Source organism: Camarhynchus parvulus, chromosome 3 (genome assembly GCF_901933205.1).
Source record: "Camarhynchus parvulus chromosome 3, STF_HiC, whole genome shotgun sequence".
Classification (NCBI taxonomy): Eukaryota; Metazoa; Chordata; class Aves; order Passeriformes; family Thraupidae; genus Camarhynchus; species Camarhynchus parvulus.
The window spans coordinates 52,162,688-52,174,756 of record NC_044573.1 but is presented as its reverse complement, the minus strand read 5'-3'; the positions used below and the strand labels follow the sequence as shown (position 1 = coordinate 52,174,756).

Sequence of the window (12,069 nt, the reverse complement as noted above, 5' to 3'; positions counted from 1 at the left end):
TGCCAGTATGCATTCTTTTATTTTATTATTTACCTCTAATACAATATCTCAAAACTTGGATTGCTTTCCATGCTTTAAAACTCTTTTAAGAAGGATAAAACTTACTTTAAAATCTGTAAATCATAAAGAAATGGAAATTATGCATAGAATGAAGGCAAGTGTTTTCTCCAGCCCTGTCTGAAGTAACGCTGTAGATAAGGGGTTAGTGTTTTCTGCTTTTGAATTTGAATTCATTGGACTGTGACAGTCAGAGACCTGCTGGAAATGCTCTTCCTAAAGCCCCCAGGATGCCACTGGCCTTCTTGGCCACCAGGACCCACTGCTGGCTCATGGACAGCTTGTTGTCCCCCAGGAGCCCCAGGTCCTTCTCCGCAGAGCTGCTTCCCAGCAGGTCAGTCTCCACCCTGTGCTGGTACCTTGGGTTGTTCTTCCCCAGGGGCAGGACCCTGCATTTGCCTTTGCTGAACTTCAGACAGTTCCTCTCTGCTCCCTCTCCAGCTCTTCTGAAGGGCTGCACAGCCCTCTGGGCTATCAGCCACTCCTCCCAGCTTTGAGTGTCAGTGAAATCTCCAAAGAGGCATTTGTCCCTTCATCCAAGTCACTTATGAACAAGTTAAACAACACTGGGCCCAATATTGAACCTTGGGGGACGCCACTAGTGACAAGCATCCAACACTGGACCCCATGCCACTAATTATGACCCTGACAGTGTATTTTAAACATTAAATATTCCATATGCTGGTTGACATGCAAGTGACTTGAGATAGAAAACATCTGCTCATTTTGCCTGGTGAAATTTTCTTAAGGATTTTGCTGAGGGAAAGAAAAAAAGAACAGAAATGTTTGTACTTACTGCTTTTCCTCTCTCTTTTTTTTTGGGTGAAGCAAAGGATATACTAGACTATAAAAATTACTTTCAAGTGATGCAATGCATATAAGCTAGCTGGCTCAGGCTCTTGGATCCAGATCAGACAACTTCCATCTCTTGTCCGTGGTTCCTATACTGGTTGGGTTGTTAAAGGTTGAATATTGCTGCTCTTTGGTCTCTGCAAGTCAGTTTTACCTCAGTTCCTTGAAAACTGCTTTCTGAACCACTGGTAATCAATACATTTGTTAATATTTGCATTAGATGAGGTGTGATAGTGTCCTTAGATATGTGTTACCTATCACCCTTCCTGCCAGCACTCTGGTGACCCTCGTAGCCCAGGAATTATGGTCCCAACCTATAGTTCACCCCTCTTGCGGCTAATAGTAATTTTGCAGTTCTGTAGAGCAAACCTTCCCTGCAGAGCTTCTCTAGCCTGCTTTTTGCTTTGTCTTCAAGCCTAAAAACTCCAAAGGCTTCATCGTAACACGTACAGTTCCAAAACATTGGGGGTCAATTTTAGTTGAGACTTCTGTGTGCCACAGTGGTAAAGAACAATAGCAGTGATTTGTGTTTTCTGGGGCTGTCCACTTTGCCTGTCCAAGTAACTAATTTAACCCTGTATTTATAGCTCCCTTGTGTTCTCTGGAAACTCAGGCAAGGGATATTATTGGTCACTTGGCCAACTGCATCATGATACAGTTTTTATTTCACAGAGAAATAGCAAATGTAGATAAAACTTCCTAAGAGAGGTTGGCTCTGAAAACAGTTTGTGCAGAATTGCAGGCCAGCCAAAGCAAGGATAGCATTTCAAAAATCTGCTATTTGGCATTTCTTAGAGTATGGCATTTCTTTATCTGGTATTCACATTGTCAGAAGTTTGTATCATATTACTGCAAATTAGGTGGGCCAGTGTGTCTCAAGCCTGAATCAGAGCCACCATGGGGGTAATATATGTGTGTATATATTAACAAAATAATTCTTGGTAGGTATCTGTTGTCCTGTTTATTCTAATATGCTAAACTGAATGTCTTGCATGTAACTATTGGGATTTTTAGTTATTGTGTTGTTAATTTAGTTCTCCTCTTTATACTTTTCTGTCCTGAGAGGTGAAGGTGCTGAGTGACTTTTCTGCCCTTTCTGCATTCCCTGTTTTACTGACTGCTCCCTCCCTCACATTGTCCTTCTTGGAAGTAGACACTATTTCATTTTCCACTTTGTTTTCCATGTCCATTTCAGCAATTATGCAGTCCCTTCAATAGCTGATAAACACAACTGTTTAGTTGTCCTCAACACCACTAGCTGAACATTGTATGAGTGACCTCACTGGGGCAGCCAGCAGATGGGGTTCAGGTGGTGGCCTTGTGCTGGAAGTCAAAGGAGGTGTCCTACCTTTGCAAAATAACATGGTGGAATTTCCTCGGTCTCACAAAAGGATTAGGGATGCACGGTCTCCATGAGTCACACAAAGACAGTCCAGGCAGTCCAATAAAAATGTATATAATTGCTTTCTTTTCGCAGTATCTGTGGCTAATTTAAGATCACCAGTATTCCTCAGGTGGACAGAAATGTTCTATAATAGTGTGTAGCTAACTCAGAGCTCATATGGGTGGGCTTGATGATTGGGATAACAATAGTTGGGTATTTCAGATAGCAAAGTAGTCCCACTCCAGCAGTGAGGTGCCCAGCTATACCATCTGTCTCAAATCCACCTTATAACTCAGCTTAATTACATTAGTGCACAGCTATTATCACCTGGGAGATCATAATAGATTTGGAGAGCTGATCTGTGCTTCTGCTGAAGTTTGGTTTATTTTTAGTTCCTTGTGTTTGAAAAAATAACTAGAGCTGAAGTATGTAGCTCTTGGAGAAATAATCATGCTTGGACAACACTCTCTGACACTCCTTGTGAATTTTAAGGTTTTTTTTGTTTACATTGCTGACAAAAATCAAGTTTTTACTGTATCTCTTAAGGAGTGAAGTTCATCTCCTTGGAGAGAGCTTGCATGAATTTTGTGCTGCAGTCAGGTTCTATCTAAGGCTTGTTTGTTGGACCTTTACAGTGATTTCATCTAAGCAACTTCAAGCTAAATTGTAGTCTAACCTGTAAAATCATGAAGAGATCATGATTTTGATTGATCAGCTTCTAATTATAGAATGTCCACCACAAATGCTAATGATGATGTTCAGAAACCTGGACTAATGTTACTTAACTGTTGTGCTGTATGAGTTTGAATATCTGATGAGCAAAAAATGATCTGTCACCTTGGTATATTTGAGATAGACAGACTTAGTGTATTTGATAGGGGCAGATCCTCTGTGTGTGCTCGTGAGACACCATTATTTTTCTGGCATTTCTCAGAATAGACTCCAGAAAGTGAAGAACTTGTGTTACCTCCTTCCTCTTGTTAACTAGCACAGTTTTATATAACTGAATTTATATTTCATTTTTAAGAGTTTTCTTTTCAAATTTCCTAGTAGAGGTTTTTTTTTTTTCTTGAATAATTTCTTTTTGGTTAATATATGCATGTAAAGTTATACAATTATATTTCACTATTATATGAACACTTGATCAGGAATTTTTAGCCACTGAATTGGGAAGATTGAGTATAAGGGAGAGTTTGTCTGTCATAGTCACTTCACTGGCTTTTTGCAGCAATACATTGCCCTGGGGATATTCCTGATCAGAAACCATTTACAAGGTGGGAAGATAGTGCAGGAATTCCTAAGTAGATGCTGCTAGAAAGTTGAGTAGAGCTAGTTGATTCTGAGTTGGAATTGTTTTCAGTAGTATTTATTGTTAACCTGTTTCCTCTTTATTTTTTGGGGGGGGGTTAGGGGGTTAGGGGTGGGTATTTGGGTATTTTTAAAAGGAAGAGAGACAAGAAAAGCCATAGATTCTCTTACAAGGTTTCTATATCTCTGCATCTAATATTTTTCTCTATTTTTAGCCAGGTAAAAAAAAAAGATAGTAAGTATTTTAAATCTGCTTTATGCTTGGGGTGTTTTGGTTGGATTTTTTCTTCCCTCAAAACTTCTAACAAAGATGTGTATGGACTCTGAATTCATATAGCACTGATGAGGCACTGGTGGATGTCAGTGAGTGTTATTTTTGTTCTTAAGGTTCATTTACAATGAGCTTCTCATACTCAGTCCAAAAGTGAATGTAAATGTTTAGGTTTTTGAAATGGTCCTGATTTATACCATCTGTAATGTAATTTTGTCAGATGTTAGTTAAATGAGCATTAGGCTCATGTACTTTTAATTTAGTGTACACTAAATACCAGAGATTTTAAATCTACTACTTTTTTTTTTTTCTTGTGGGAAAATGCTCCACCATAAATGCTCAAACCCAAGGAACTTCCAGCTCAGCATAGTTATTCCATGTGTCTTATTTTAACTGGAATGAACCTTTCCTAATGGTGCTCATCAGTGATTTGCTAGAAAGAGGGGGAACTATATTGTTCTTGGTCTTTTGATCTTATAGCAAAGTGGTTGTTCATCTTGAGCTAGAACAGTTGTCTCTGCTTTATTTATTACAATGTTTTATCTGTTTGGAAGCTACAACAAAGGGAAATCTCTTTCTTACAGAGGAAGGCAGTGAAAGTACTATTTTATCCTTTGCTCATCCTTCCCAATATTCAGTTTTGATTTATTTTTATTTAACTTGGACTTGCCCTTGCATTTAAAGGGAGTATATATGGGCAATTAAATAGACATATCTTACAGCCCAAGTACAGGATGACCATTGACAAGAGACAGCGGTAGGAATGTGCGTGCTGTAAAGGAATTTGCCTCAATGGAACTGAGTGTGGCTTAACTTTAAAACTGTTTTTCTGTGGAAACAGCTGTCTTTTCTGTGAAAGAGCTTTTGGGACTTGAGAATCCCTGTGAAGGGAAAGGAGTCAAAAGCACATCATAGATCTTCTCGCTGTCACACTGTTGTGTGCAAGATGGGAGAAGAGCAGACCTCCACCAGTTTCCCTTTCAAGGACATAATAGTGTGCAGCTATCTTGTGCATATAGGTGACTAAGTCTTAATTTTTCATGCCTTAATTATTTTCCTTCAGAGTATCACCAGCTATTTTCTTTAATAGCCCTTGAAGGAATAGTTAACAAACTTACTCAACTAAGAACCAGTAGCTAGATACCAACATCTTCTCATCCATGTTAGACTCATATCATCTGTTATTTTTCTCACATCCAACTTCCTGTTCTGACCGGTCAAATCTTCTGTTCCCCAAACGTATGTATGGGAGATACTTTGGATACAGCACATTTCTGTTGGTGTGGGGTTGTTTTTTTTTTTTTTTTATGTCCCACAAAACTGTGGTTCTCTGAAGTCACAATTAAATGTGGTGAGTCCAAAGTGAAAAGAGTAATTCCTTTAGAACTGTGAGCCACTTTATTCATAGGAGCATGATACTTCTTGTTTGGTACCTGTGAGGAGTCCTGGGCATGTTTTCCTCTGAAGTAGGCGATACCGTAACACATTCTGTGTTCTGTGAACAAATAAAATGGTTATGTGGCAAATCCTTGGGACTAATAGACACTGAGGAGGGTGTATTTCTTAAAATGAAGTGTATCACTTAAGGAGACCTGTAAAGCTTTAGAGCCTTTCTGAGTCCTCATCTTGGCAGTTTACTATCAAGGCCCCTAAATGTATTCAGTGAGATGTTGACAGTCTAGGTATTTTTAAGACAACATCTTACACTAAAGGCATTCCTTCCTCAAAACAGCTCTCAAAAGAATTTTTTTTTGCCATTGTCTATTTGCCAAAATTGTTTCCTCAAGCTTTTAAAGATCAGACTGGCATCCATTAGGGATTTCATGCCAACCATATGATACCTTTCAAAAATAGGTATATGTGGTGGGTTGGATGCCAACCTCAAGATACCTTTTAAAAATAGGTGTGTTTGTCATTCATCTGCAAAGCAAATTAACAAAACTTGCTGGGGAGCATCAACATTCTTCCCAGTGGGTGAGCAAGAACCACACTGTTACTTGCAGAGGCTACCAGCCACTGACACCCAGAGTAAGGGGGCACTGGGGGAATGGATGGAAATGAATGGAAAGCCTCCCCTGCAGGTACTCAGAGGGCTGTTCCTGGTGAGCTGCACTGCTCCTACCTGGTCCCTTCTCCTTCTGCAGCTACACAGGTGATCCCAGTCTTTGTCAGCCTGGTGTGTGCCCTGAGCATTATGAAAACAAACACCAAGGAGAAAGGGGGAAAAAGTGAGAGCAAGTGCTTCCAACAAAATGGCACAGAGCTTCTAATGTATCCCTGCATTGTACTTAACTTCAGAGCTTTACCTGTGGTGTTTGAGTTAGGGATTTGGAGTAGGGTTTCACATGAAAGCCACAGAGAAGTCTGTGGTCAGAAGGTACAGGGCTGGACCTGGACCTTTCATCTCCATTAAGGTCAGCACTTTCTTGCTGGTCCAGCCTTACCTCTGATTTCATTTAGCACAAAGCTAAGTCCCCAGGTAACATGCTTAGCTTATTGACAATGTTATACCATGAAATCAGATTGTAAGCTTAAAAAAAAAAAAGAATTGAAACTCCTTTTCAAAGACCAGAACAAGCAAGATGACAGCAGCTGCAGGATAATACACCTCTTTCAATGAACATGTAGGATCCTGGGATAAAGGATGTACTAGTGGCAGTAGAAAGCTGTGCCAGTGACAGCAGCTGAACCCCAGAGGCTGTGAGCAGCTGCTGTACCCTCAGCACAGGGCACCACTGACCAAAGCTTATCCCAATGCACGGATAGGGAATATTACACGACATCTGTCCCTCAGATATAGGGAGGCTGCTCCAGCCCTTCTAAGAGGAGAGCTCACTTTTATTGTTTAGAGAAACATGAAGAATTTGGAACTTTGGTGTTTTTTATCTCCCAGAACTTCTTTGCCATTCATTTATGCCCTCTGTAACCTGCAGCCCCTACTGTGAGTTGGCAGTTTTTCTCAAGAAATGTAAATGCCATTCCAGATTTGCCATTCTTCAGCTGCAGCACAATGTTTGTTATTAATAGTAGTAGTTTCTTCTCAGTAATAACAATTCCTTGATGGGTATCATACCTAGGAAGGTGACAGCTCCATATGCAAATGAGGCACTTCATCCGGTTGTAATGTCACTGGAAACAAAAAGTCAGAGCTCTGCAGGTGGGGGAGAGATAGGGAGTGTATCATTAGAGAATGCAAGAGAACACAAGGAGGATAGGAAAAAAGGGTGATGCCAACTTGCTGTCTACCACATCTGCTGCTTTTTTGTCTGGTATTATTTGGAGGAGAAATACTTGCTTGATGCTCTTTGTGTGATTGAATTAGTTTGAATTGAGAGAATTATCCTGACATTATTGTAATGGCACAAAATAAAGGTCATAAGGGAAGGTGAAAGTAAGAACAATTGCAAACAATCTGCAGTGTGAGAAATTAGGAGAGAGAAAACTTAGATAACCTTCATGTTAAAAAATACTAACATTTAAAAGACAGTTAAATATTTAATTGAACTAAACATTTGCAGAACCATTTAGAACTAAATATTGGTTATAGGTAAAGTATAGTGAGAAGCAATAGCTCATTATCTGCAACTCTAGTGCTTATTCTGGGTGCCTGTTCCAACCTCCAAATTATATTTTAGTTACAAAAATCCACTTCACTTAAGTAACTTCAGTTAGTTAGCTAGTCAATGTACAAAGCTGGCACAGGTTCCTCAAGGATTGATAGGGATGTGTATTCATGCACATACCCATGTTATATGTATGTGATGTATATACACATATGTGTATATGTGTGTAGCTGTATCTCTCTGTACAATGGAGGGAGAGGCACTGAAATGCCTTTACTGCACGTAAAGGTGTTTCCTCTGGTTCTTGTAATTCAGTGTTCTATTTCTACTCCCCACTCCACACCCATCTCTTTTCTTTAATAGATATACTTACAGATTTTTTCAGCTCTGTGACCGTTAATAAACTGTAATGTGTGCCAGTGTGTTGCACCTACTGTAGGCACATATTGATCCTTACTTGTAACCATGACTAAAGACCAATGTATTTATTAGGGAGTTGCATAACAGGACTACTTGATAAAGCAAATAGGTGATGCTCAGTGATTCCAGGTAGATTGTCCAACCCCTTTTGTCAGTGCTTTTTCTACTTTTATATGTTCATTAAAAAGTTGAGTACTTTCCTAAAAGCTTAGGATTGGAAGAAGCCTTTGGATAGACTGAGTGCTGTACTCTGCTGTTGTAGGCAACAGCCTGATGTCCTGTGTTATTCTGTCCTGGGAACAGTTAGGTCTCGTGCTGCCACTGCTTGGAACGTGGAACTATTTCAATGACTTTCAACAGCATTAGAAATGTAGTATGATTTATCTGGGGAGGGAAAGGCCAGCTATTCCGTATGCTCAATGGAGTTATAATGCATCTTATCCTGTGCACCCTGCAAAGATGTGAACTTCACTTGTAATTGCAGAAATGCTCATGCCAGATACAGGAATGTGGCCCTTCAGGTGTAGCAAATAGGGCAGTAATCAAACATTGGCATGGAGTATTCTCTGCTCTCTATTGCTGTGGCAGTCCATCTGCAAGCACATATCCATAGCATATGTGAAAATGAATGCTGGAGAAGACCTCTATCTTTACAGCATATGCCCCTCCCCAGTAAAATGGATGGATGATCAGAGATTTTAAAAAAATGAGTCACTGTGACTCACTACAGTATATCCATAATAAAATCTTTCTAAATTTGGTGAGGAACTCTAGGAACTAATTGCCCTAGTTACTTACCTTTTTTATTTTTTTGTAGATGTTTGTCCCTTGCTTCTCTAGCAATTATGTACTGTATGTACAGAAATAAGATTTCAGTAATGACTGTTGTGTGGTATTCTAGATTAAGGACTTCTGCTCTTGCAAAACAGATTGGTGTCATATTTTCAATTACCTCTTTCAAAAATCATAATGAAATTAGGAATAAAAAAAGCTCTCCGAATGCTTTGGATTTTAGTGGTCTTGTATTGTGTTAGAAAAATGTGAAAAAATTATTAAAAGTTTCAATAGCATGTAATAAATTTAGATTATCAAACCTGGTTTCTATTGGGAAGAGATCACGTTTACTATAACTCACACATTTGCTTGTCCAAAATTGCAGTTTCTCAAAATTTCTTGTCTATAATCTTAAATAGATAATAACATTGTTAGCAGCATTAAACTATGCAGTCAGTTCTTGGGTAGAGTTTCTAACACATTTAGGATTAATTAAATTTGATTCCTAAACATGAAGTTGATAATTAAACCAGAGGTTTTGAAGGTCCTGAATGCTGAGCTTTTAAAACAATTTTTTTACCACTATTCCTTGTATAAAAAGGAACTGAAAGAAAACACAAGACTGACTCAAAAGCTCACAGCTTTGTGGCTTAGTGAAAAGCATCCTGTTTAGGGGCAAATTGTTGGCCTTCAGATTGTACTTAATATCTCAGGCCAAGTTTTATTTGTGAGAGATCTATCCTCTGTAAGACAGTGGTTTAGAAGCTGATTAATACCTGTGATTCTTTCTTTTTTCAGGAGTAGAACAAGCACAATTTGTGGTTTTTTATAGAGTTAAAAAACCCCACAATCAACCAACCAACAAACAAACAAAAATAATTAGACAATATAGAAAGGCTGTGTGGACCACAAATGTTCCACAGACAACTTAGTGTTGTGTACCAACATTCTCGCTCTTTTGAGTACAAGATAAAACAGTTCAGACCTTCAATACCTGTGTGAAGGTGCTAAGTAGAAAGCGGAGGACCATAAAGGCAGAAGTAGAAATGGGTCCTCTGTGACTTGAAGCTGTTAGTGAAAGTAATGATATCTTTGCATTTATGGGTTAGCAGTAAAATTCCTCTTTGTAGAGGGGTAATTCAAGCTTACACATTATTTAAGTGCACTATCAATGGGACATGTTTTCATATGCTTTACATTTGAGCCAACATAAAAGCCAAAAGTCATCTTAATACTTGGGGCAATCCTTCCTTTCTTTATCTCTTCTTCAGCATGCTAAGTGTCTAAAATGAAATTGGAAATAGTCAAAGCAGTTGTGGACTCAGCACCTGTAGTCAGATGTTAAATGGAAATTACGGCATCATCTTTAAAATGACCTCGTAAAATAACATTTGCTCTGTGTTTAAATGGGTTGAATTTTCAAATTACAAATTTGCTTCCTTATGAGGCTGTTATCAGAAGGCATAGAAAAATCATTGTCTCGCTTTCATTTCTCATTATAAAGCAATAAGTTTATTTTGGAAGTTACTAATTTGTATCTAATTGAGATGGATGGAGGCTCTAGTTAATCTTGTTTACATTCAAATGTACTCTTGGATATTTTATCAAGTCTAAACAAAAGACAGGTTGTACAGAATCTGAATTAAAATTTTCAAGTTTTAACAAATTCCTGTTTAAAAAAGAAAAGAAACAAAACACAACAAAGTAACTCTTGTCACTTTGCCCATAGTTCATATTACAAAGTCAGCTTGTGTGTCTAATTCATAAAATGGTGTGTTAATCTCAATCTTTGCCAGACTGAACAGGGCAATTTTAAGACAGGCAGTAGCATTCTTAATGGTGTTAGCTAAAGCATTCATGGTCTTTGAACAACTAGTTCTCTTTTTTTTCCTGAATTTTGTCTAGCAGTTCATTCTGGTTTGATGTAGACTTCATTTGGTGTGATCTGTGAAACATAAGCAGTGTCTAAGTGTCTAAAGATTGGTGTTTTAATGGTGATAAGTACCTTCCACTCATTAATGGCCCTAGCAACTCCCAACTTTTAAAGATGAAAATTTTTTTCAATGTTATCCTTGAGTTTTTCTTCACTTCTTTCATAATACTGTTAGGTGTTGCTGGCACGTACACTTACTTCATTGTTGCATTTTGCCTCAGGGTGAATGAAATTATGGCTCTGTGGATTTGATTTATACCAAAATGAAAACAAAATTTTGACAAATCTGTGCTATTCTTGTTTAGATGGAATGGACAGAGTGAAACCTCCAACAAAATGCATCTACTTGCATTGCTATAATGGAATATTTTATTTACTGCTCTTCCCACATAAGATTTTTTTTTAAAAGCTGAGTGTGATATAATCCATCTAGGGGCATTGTATAATTTGCCCAATTGCAAACAGGACTGGTGACTTAGAGTGCAGCTGCAAGGTTATATTAAGTAGAAGCCAGTGTTTTTCTGCAAAATCTCAAATGGGATTCTTTTAAGCTGTGTAACAACAGAGAGGTGATTTGTCATGCTTGCTTCTCCCCATAAGCTTTACGTATGAACAAAGAAATGGTTTTCCTGTGGTTGTTTAATGGTTCAAGGGTTGATGCTCCAGGCTGGTCAGCTCCACTGGTAGACACTTTCTAAAGCTGTGACCTTGACACTCTGAATAGTGCAAGATCATCCCTCAGCTGTCAGGTTTAGGTTTTAGGTATGCATGTGTATATCCTAGTTCTGAAAATGACTGCTGATTTCTTTGTGAAATGGGAAGGGTCTGTCTACTTAGAGCTCATCTTGGGACTGGAATCTTTAGGAGGATCAGTCTATCTCTGCAAACAACAACAAAATATATTTCATGGGAAATTTTGCCTGTCGCTTTTAGATGATTATTTATCTGTTTAGTTTTATGAAAAAGTGTCATTACAGCTGGATGTTTATTAAGTAGTTGAAATGACACTCTACTAATTGAGTATTTAATATATGTTTACTTTGTTTGCATACTCTCTGTCTCAGTAAAATAGCTGGGAGGGAATTTGCTTGTGTGAATGTAAGTGTCCCATATAGATCTGCATGTTTTTGAAAAATAACTGATTTGGAAAAAAAATTTTTTTTGAGAAAAATTTTTTTGAGAAAAAAAACATTTGGAAAAATGTTTTTTAAGAATAAGTCACTAACAGAAGGTAAATTGTTTTATTGCTAATTTTTGCTTCAGGCACTTGCATGACATGCTATTTTCAGTTTATACTGAGGTCTCGAGAGATACTGTATTTGTTAAATTGGTATTAATTAAAAATGAGAGAGCAATTGGTCGGTTTAGACCTGATTAGATTCTCCAGAAAAGCTCAGATAGCTCTAATGTGGAGAGAAGAATCTAACGCTGCTTTGTATTCCTTCTGCACTTAGTAGCAAAGCAACTTTCCTATGAAATTTCTATTTTTTAATAATTTGAGACTCTC

General features: G+C 38.1%; 1 protein-coding gene across 1 annotated transcript in view; it reads left to right on the top strand.

The window, feature by feature from the left end:
* TULP4 (TUB like protein 4) overlaps window positions 1-12,069 on the top strand; it is a 151,050-nt gene that overhangs the window by 80,658 nt on the left and 58,323 nt on the right.